Below are 9,222 nucleotides of genomic sequence, written 5' to 3'. Positions count from 1 at the left end.
GACGTATATCAGTCAATTGGTATTGGTTCAGAGGATCATACAAAGAAACTGCATGAGGACTGCAATACTAAAAATCAGTGTAAACATATATAAAGTACAGAACAGGTGGATGGCAAGAATATTAGAAGTCAATCGTTTGTTTTAGCCAGAGAAGTAAGTCTAGGGAGAATAGCTTATCTAGCCAATTGTGGCTCCCTGTTCTTCTGTAGTGTGGAAGAAGCCATCTTCCAATGCTAGAAGCTCTGTTGTAGCTCTAATGCCACATTTTAACTCCTTGAATCTCAGGCCAAGGCTAAAATTCTTTTATTGAAGCTTGTTCTGCCTGCTGGAGTTAACACTGTGGCAGAAATGGCCTTAGCATCCAGCCTACCCTAATTCAGAACAGAAAAAATAAAGATAAGATGGAGGTTATCTCACAAAACATATCTTGCAATTCCTGCAAACCAAAGCCCACAAAAAACCTATGCATTTTCTTATCTGTGAATAGTTTTACTGTATCACCAGGATCTATGGACTAGAAAAAGCATCAGCAAGTTACACCCTGAACCTCCAGGCCTGTGAACTTTCATTCCTTCTGGCCAGTTATAAACTCTCAGGAGAGGATGAGATCTCCACATCTCACCCTGTTCATCAGAGCTGGTGCGTGTTTCTGCCTATTACAGCACAGCTGGATTTGCTAGTGGCTGAGGGTGAGGACCTGCTCCTGTATTAACAGCAGAGAGCACTTCAGCCTTATTCCCCTTCCCTCTCTCTGCATACTTGTCATTGCAAACCACAGCCTGGCTGTCAGATGTGCGATTTATGGGGTTAGTGCTCCTACTGTGCCACTCTCCAGCCCTGCCAGCTCTTCCTCATCACCCAGCTGTGAACTCCAGTTTGTTCCCAGAGGGTAGTCCCCTTTGTGGGCCATGGCACTTTATGCTGGGATACCTGGAACGCTGATGTACTGGGTTCTTCCTGCATCCCAAGGGGCAGCAGCCGCCCGCTGCACCTGAAATGGTGAGAGCCTCATGGCTGCTCCCACCTGCAGTGAATTCCCCTCTCCTGGTAGTGCCAGAGAGCTGCAGGCTGCTCAGGCTGCCCTGGGAGCAGATACAGCATGGGCAGAAAGAGGAGGAAGGGATCTGGTGGGGGAATGCTTTGCACTGATGGTGACCTGGGGGGGTCCAGCTCAAAGCAAAGTGTCTCACAAGGGCTGTGGCGAGGGCAGGAAGGTTTCCATTGTTTCCTTGAAGCTTGTATAAGTCCAAATATTGTTTTGAATGGTGGCAGCAGCAGGTGGGTGCTGCAGGCAGCCTGACCTGGTGACCAAGGGGCCACTGGCAGTCAGAGGAAGCTCCTCCCCTGGTAGAGGTCATCTGATGCTGCCTCATGACTGAAAGGTGACATATTTTGAAGAATTCAGCAGGAAGTTTTTTGCTTTTTCAAATTAGCCAACTCAATGTTCCTGTGCTTACTGGGCTGGATAAAACTGCCACTAAACCACTTCTTATAGGAAAGTATTTCAAGGAGAGAAGGTTCTCAAAAATGGTTGTTGAAATTGGGCATCTCCATGTCCTCCCCTTCAAAGAACAATTTTAAGCTCAGGACAACCTGAAAGCGGAAAGTTTAAAACAAAGATTGCAGACTAGAGATGTGTCATATCTCATGTATGCTTTGGTATCTATCCCAGGCTATATTAACTTGTCCCTCATGAGGAATTGCTCTTAACCATTTCTCTCTCTCTTAATCTTACATCTTCAATGTGCTGCAACAGATTAATTCTCTTTAACGTGAAACACACTATGCAAACATCAGATATTATTACACTATTATCAGGCATAATAAGCCTTGTGTATTTTGTTTACAGATTACTCTAAAGGTGCTGGGAACTGTTCTATATGCCCCCTGAACAGATCATGCTGATTTTGCTTTAATACCATTTATGGTCTGCTTTAATTTTCAAAATGCAAGACCAGCAGCTGAATCTGCCACGTAGTATATTTACTACATCTTTTGGAAATGGTGTATGGGACTAAGAACAAGAGTCAGTGACTTTCCAGAGGAAATATCAGTAAGTCAGTCAGTAGAAGGCACAATAGCATGTTTGATTTTACAAATAGAGGAGTTGTACAAGCTATTTCTGCTTCCTCACGCTACTCTTTGCTGTGATGGTTTGCTGTCTTCATCTCTGCAACATCGAGCTACGCAAGAGCACTTCAGCTTTGCAGGTAAGTGCATGACTTATCACAAACAGGAAAGACAAACTGCAACTGGTAACAACATTCGTGTGGACTAGTTCTGTGAGTAGAAGGGGAAGGAGCTGGATTGAGCCTTGGGCACTCATTTGGTGTATGCAATCATAGTGTAAACTCTACTGGAAACCTTGTCAGTTTGCTGTGTTCCCATTTACCCATTTTCCAGGGCTTGTACTTTGTGACACTATTTATTCATTCATGAGAAATAGGCATGCACTCCCAAGGCACCACATCTAGAAACTGATGCTCAGTTGCTGCCAGGACTTGGTGTACCTGTCCTGTGCATGTTTAGCATCCTTGCAGGAGCTGGGGCATGTCCAGGTCCCTGAGCACAGGTGGGCAGCTCTGTCCTGTCCACATCCCCATCACTGCTTTTCTTGGCAGGCTGTGGTTCACAGCGAGTGCCTGAGACAGACTTTCATCCCACACACAGTGGTCCCTATTGTTCTTAGTGCACCTGGTCTGAAAAAAATTCTGGTTGTTATTTGTGATGCTAAGTTTCAGTGAAAAGAACAGCCACAAGCAGAGGACAATTAAATCTGATCAAGGACTTCAATCTGTGGAAAAGTCATATGTAAGAATTATTCTGAAATGTCTGCTCTGATTATCTCTGAATATTACAAGCTCTGTATTTCATTCCTCTTTTATTGTATTCAACAGCATTTTTCCAATAAAGAACTTCTATGGACTTTTTTCAAACTCACATAATAATGAAACAAAGTGCTCTGTGATATGTGACACGTGTGAACCCTTGCTGTGACTGACAGGGGAGAGGGCTGGTAAGTCAAATCTTGTTTCCTGCAACCAGTAACAATTTATGAGGCCTGAGGAGACAGAGTTGATAAATAAATAGCAGACCAATGCAAGCATGATGTGGGGATCAAGAACAGAACGTAACGAATTGTAAATGGGCTATATATAATTTATAGAAATTAGCATACTGTTACAGTTTTACAACTCTGAAAGTCTTGGGTTACACAGCAGCTGTAACAGAGACACCTCTTTAAATCTTAATATATGCAAAATGACACTTGTTACCTTCAGGTTTTAAAAGAAAGTGTCCTTCCAGTACAATTAAGAAGCAATTCTTGTCTTCTTGCTGAACTAAGTTATGCTTGTTACTTAGATGGAGAAACAATTTTAAAGTAAGGGAAGCTGTAGGTTTGTGATAGTGTCATTTTTACTGATAGTGCAGCAATTTTAATTAAAATGCATTAACTGATTATTAAACTGTGTTCCAGCAATATGAGAGAGATACTTAGCAAGACTTAAAAACAATAGCTTAATTAGGTCATATTATGCCAGAGTTTATCAATTGATCTTTTTTATTGTGATAAAATTATGTTTTCCTGTTCAGAGGAATTTTTCATAATGCTTTTAAAAGTTAGCAACATCCACTTTTTTACAGTAAGCAGATGGTCTCTGCTATAATATTGCCTCTTTGGACTTGAGCAACCAGCCAAAGTTTAGATCTATTTCCTTTAGGAAAAATAGTTAATGATGGAGTCAGAAATCTGTGAAGTATACCTCTGTATTTCCAAAAAATGTTCAAATTCCTGTTTCACTAATTCAGCTTAAGAATAGGACAGAGAATATTTTATTGTGACTTTCTGCTGGCATCTTTCTGTCATCATTGAGCCCAAAGGTTTGGATATTTTTTCAGTACCTTTGAGGTCTGCTTTGTGTACCCAGTATGAAAAGCTGTTACAGATTTCAGGACCTTAAGGGGGCTTATAAAAAGGAGGGAGAGGGATTTTTTTATAAGGGCAGGGTGCCACAACAAGAGGCAATGATTTCAAAGTGAAAGAGGGCAGGTTTAGATTAGGTGTTAGAAGAAATTCTTGCTGGGAAAGTGGTGAGGATGGAACAGGTTGCCTAGAGAACCTGTGGATGGCCCATCCATGGCAGTGTTCAAGGCCAGGTTGGATGGGGCTTTGAGAAGCCTTGATCTAGTGAGTTCCATCCCAGCCCATAGCAGTGAGGCTGGAACTAGATGGTCTTTAAGGTTCCTTCCAACTCAAGCCATTCTATGATTCTATGATTTTCCTTTTGAAGAGAAACAACTGTGGTAAAAGCACATCACTTTCTATTCTTTAAGGGAAACAGCTGAGGAAAACCCTGCACAACAGGGCTGTGAGGAAATGTTTTCTGTCTTGGGTTCCTCTTCAGATTTACCTTGCATGTGTTTCAATCTTCCTTAGTAAAAGCAAATATTGGTCTTCATACTCCCTTAATTATATCTTATAAAGCCAAAAATATTTGTATAAAAAGATGAACTGTAAACACTTAAAAAGTAGCTACTGCCTGCATGCCTTGGTCTGTATGATGCCTTACATATGCACATGTAGGTTCTTCTGGGTCAATAGAAACTGTAATTTTGTGTCTATAGCAGATTTCAGTTTTCAATAGTTTAAAAGAAGCTATGTCTTCTTATTCTAGTGAAGTTACTCATTGCATGCATCATCAAGAAAGGCATCTGAAGTCTATAGAACATCCTGGGGATAGAATTATGTTTAAAGAAAAAAAGCATTGCCTTTCTTCATGTGAGACTTAAGGCTGAAGACTTACGTTGAATTTATACTGCAAGGAGAGTGGGGATGGTTCTTGCATCTCGTGTTTCCAAGAATTAAATCCTCCAAAAGGATCCAGTTTTAACAGGGGGCAGCAGGATAGGATCAAAACATTTTATGTGGCACAGGCATCACTGAGAGAAATTGCTGAGACAGAAGGAGAAAATTTTTCTGATGTTTGGCACACTCCTAATTGCAAGATCTTACAACTGTGCAGCAAGACCATTTTGCCTAATATAGTAAGAAAATTACTGTAATGCTCACACGGGAGAGGGCTGTCCTCACACCTGACTTGAAATCCTTTCCTGATTATCCTGGCAGGAATGGAATGGAAAGGAATGGAACGGAATGGAACGGAACAGACCAGAACAGTATAGACTAGAATAGCGTTGTTGTTAAAAGCATTTTCCGAACGCATCTTAAACACTCGCATGCCTGGGGCATTGATCACCTCTCTAGGAAGTCTGATCCAGGGTTTGACTGCACTCTTGGTAAAGAAATACTTCCTAATGTCCAGTCTAAACCTTCTGTAGTGGAGCTTTGAACCATTCCCATGCATACTTTTGTTGGATCCCATGGAGAAGAAATCAGCTCTCTCTCTCTACTTCCTCTTCTCAGGAAGATGCAGAGAGCAATAAAGTCACCCCTTAGCCTTCTTTTCTCCAAACTAGACAAGCCCAGAGCACTCAGTGGCTCCTCACAGGACATTCCTTCCAGCCCTTCACCAGCTTTGTTGCTGTTTTCTGGACACATTCAAGGACCTTTGAATTAGATGATAATCATGGGTAATTGCTTATGAACTAAGGAAAATTATTGTATTTGGTATTTATTAAATACCAGATGGTTGGATTTTGCTGTTAATTTTGTAGGTCTAGTTTACTGATCTTTACAGAACTAGTGTGTTGGACAATTGGTTGTGTGGAAAGTAAGTTCAAAGAAAATAGTTTATATCAATAGATTGCCTTAAGATAACTCACCCAGAGTTGCCCAAAATTTGTTTCATGGATGCAGGCTCAGACAGAAGATGCTGCCAAACATTTTGCAAAAATAAGTAACGAATGGTGCCATTGATGAAATAATTTGTGATTTTTCACCTGGAGTTTGAGGTGTTTAATATATTATTTGGAATGTACATTTCCACAGAGAATTAGCACATATATATATATGGCCTTTGGATGAGTAGCATGTTTGTGGGAGACTATTTATTTTGTCAACAATCCTCATTTTATGTCACTCTCAAATCTGTCTTTAGGGAAGAAGTCATTTGGGCAGAAGACAAATAAGCACAGCTACGGAATCTGAGCAGCTGGTCCATAGGCAATGTGTGGAGGCCAGCAGGCTGTACAGCGCAGGTGCAGAAGGAGTGTACAGGTTGGAAAGGTGAGATGAAGCTTCTTTTCTTTGTAAACATGCTCAACTGGCTGCTGTTAATTATACTTGCTTGTCCTGCTACCAGCAACACCATGTCCAGTGTCAGCCAAGAGTTAACAAATTGGGTAGGAAGAAAACAATGGATTTCTTAAAATACAGATAGCTTCTAACTGTCTGTGAATAAAAAAGGAGTCAACAATGCCTACTTTCCCAAAGCACTTGAATCTATAAATTAAGGTTTGCATAAGAGTGTGAGTATTATTATTTATTTAAGAGCTCTCACATTTCCCTTTGCTTCTTCTCTTCCTCTTCCCCCATTACTTGTTTGTTGGGAAGACACTATTTGCATTCATGAATATGTGTCCAAAGTGGGAGGCAACAGGAGAATGTGGAATATAAGATTGGTTGTGAGAGTGAACAAAAGCAGGGAGGAGAGGGGTGTGGTGTGGGGGCAAGGTAAGGGAATAGACTATAAAAAGTGTAGAAAAGGTTAGCAAGAGGGGAATAAGATTAGGTTTCTTTTGTGATTAAAAATTTCTAGTCCTAAACCATTATCAGGTCTTTGTTTTGGGGATTTTTTTTAACAGACATATTTTAAAATTCTTAGCTACATGTTTAACACAAGCAATAAAAGTTTTGAACAGCTATGGTAAGAAAAGATTTAAAAATTTTTCTGGGATTTAGTGGTCAAAGCAGTGATATGATTCACACTTTTAGCATTCTGACTGAAATCAAATTCAGTCTACTGTTGGTGCTATTTTTTCACATGTGCCATGTTTTAGTCTGTACCTTTTTGCCTCTGGCCAGTCCTTCCCTGTGAGTGGGTTGGAAGTGCTTGGTGCCTGGCTGCAGGGCTGTGCAGAACACCCCCTGCCCTGGACCCACCACCACCACTGCCTGTACTGCAGGCTCCAGACGAGCAATCTCTTACACATTGGTAAACGCTGAGAGTGGGTACTGGTGCATCTTAGTAGCAAAATATCTACTAAACAGGAAGTCAAAATCAGATACTTCAGGAGGAATAAAAACAGTTGTAATAAGTGACTTTAGTGGGAAACATAATCATGGAAGATGTAAACAAAATAACCCTCTTAACTCATGTCCCAAGGACGCATTTGAATTGACAAAAACATTTGAGACATGGTAGTAATGAGAATAAACTCATTCTGTGATGAAGGTGCTGCTCAATTATTATAAGACCGAACAAACACTTCTGTTTAAAATTGTTTGCCATATTATTCCTCTATAAAAACTGTCTTTCCTGTGTTGAAATATTTATTTTCCTTTTTATGTCTGAAAGCCCTTCCTGTAATTTTTCTCTTTGTGACTCCTTCACTTCTCGTTTTATTTCACCCTCCAATTCCTGGCATTGGCTCTTTTGAATGCTGTCTCTTTATGACTTTATTCATTACTCAGCTTTGGAAATACATTGACTACTGTAACTCCATTAATTTATTTGCATATCATTTATGTAAGATAAAATGCACAGTATAGTAATACAAATAACTGTTCTGGCTGTAATTCCCACTGAAATCAGCACTGGCCTCTCTCTTTAGTGATCAGGGCTTTGTGTTTTACATATCCATAAGAGGGAAGGCTGATTTATACTCATGCTGTTCCCAAATGCAGACAACTAGACTTGTTCAAGGTTTCTGAACAAGATAATATAGCCAATGGGGTTTCTAAATGATGGAAACAATACCAATTCTCTTTGGTAAAGAGCCACGTAGCTGTTTTCTAGATTCCCACCATCTTAAATGCACAATAAGTGTTTAGCACTAACTTAGTGCTTTCTTTGGCTTTGTGGAATATTGAAAATTAAATTAAATTTTATGAGAGTTTCTCTCTGATGTTACCTGAGAGCCATGCTCATGCATGCTGTCTTTTGAAGCTGTGTCTACTAAAAGAGCAAATCTTATAATGTATTATTGTTAGTAAATATGTATCTTGGGCTGCTCTGACACCTTTGCAGGATGGATGGCCATTCTTTTACTTTTCTTTAATTATTTTTGTTTTGGTTGAGACTAAGATGCACTTGATTTATTGTACTAGGGCCTGGGTCTTAGACATGGATGGGGTTGATACTTGCACTACAAGCATCCTTTTTGTGGGTCAGATCTACAAGGGAGCTTGTAGCCCAGCTCTCTGCTATGTAGACATGTTTGTTGCCTGTGCTATAACTTCTTGCAACATATAACAGTGACAGGACAGAGTTCACCTCCCACAAAATTTGCACATGCTTGGAATTTTTTTCTTATTCTGTGTTTGAAACATTTTCTGTGTTTGTACTTCCTGTTAAGTGCTAGAGTCTCACAGGTAGCGTTGCAAATAGCTTGCAGAGTAATCCAGCACCTTATTAGATGAAATCAGGAGCCTTGAAATTTGCTTGCTTGCCTTATTTTACTAAATGTTTCCTATCCAAGAATATTTTTTTTAAATTGGGTCAGTTGCTTTTAGTAATCTCTAAAGGGAGAAGATAGAGCATTTGGTTATTCTTCCTTAGCAGAAGCAGCATCTTTTGAATCAGTGCCAGTTGCAAGAAAAGCACTCTGGACTATCACTCTGACTGCCCTGCAATCATGGGAAGGATTTCAGCCTCTTCTCCTCTGGTTCTGAATGAAGTGAAGGTTTCTGGGACAAATAACATCCACTTTCATCCCTCATCGCTAGGTCCTTATGGAGGTTCTTCCAGAGTGACCCTGTAGAAGGTCCACCCTGGACTGCCAAAGACAGACTGTAGGTTGCCTGCCTTTGTATAAGTAGCTGGTTTTATTTTCCTAAAGCTCTGTGTGAGAGTTCAGTGGGTCTGATATAGAATTGTTCCCTTTCTAACATGTTTACTTGGTCAGTGCATAGGATTGTGCTTAGCAAATGGAATGAGCAGTGTTGGAATAAAAATGCTGTGGAAGACGTCATCATACTTTGGTTAAGCCACGATGGGGTACTTGAAGTGTACACATCTCATACCTTCCCACTGTCAGAGCTGGGTTTCACAGTGACTCCGTAGAAAATAAGCCGCAGCTCAGGGAAATACAAGGATTCCC

Source organism: Pseudopipra pipra, chromosome 4, assembly GCF_036250125.1.
Source record: "Pseudopipra pipra isolate bDixPip1 chromosome 4, bDixPip1.hap1, whole genome shotgun sequence".
Classification (NCBI taxonomy): domain Eukaryota; kingdom Metazoa; phylum Chordata; class Aves; order Passeriformes; family Pipridae; genus Pseudopipra; species Pseudopipra pipra.
Note: the sequence above shows the minus strand (reverse complement) of the source record.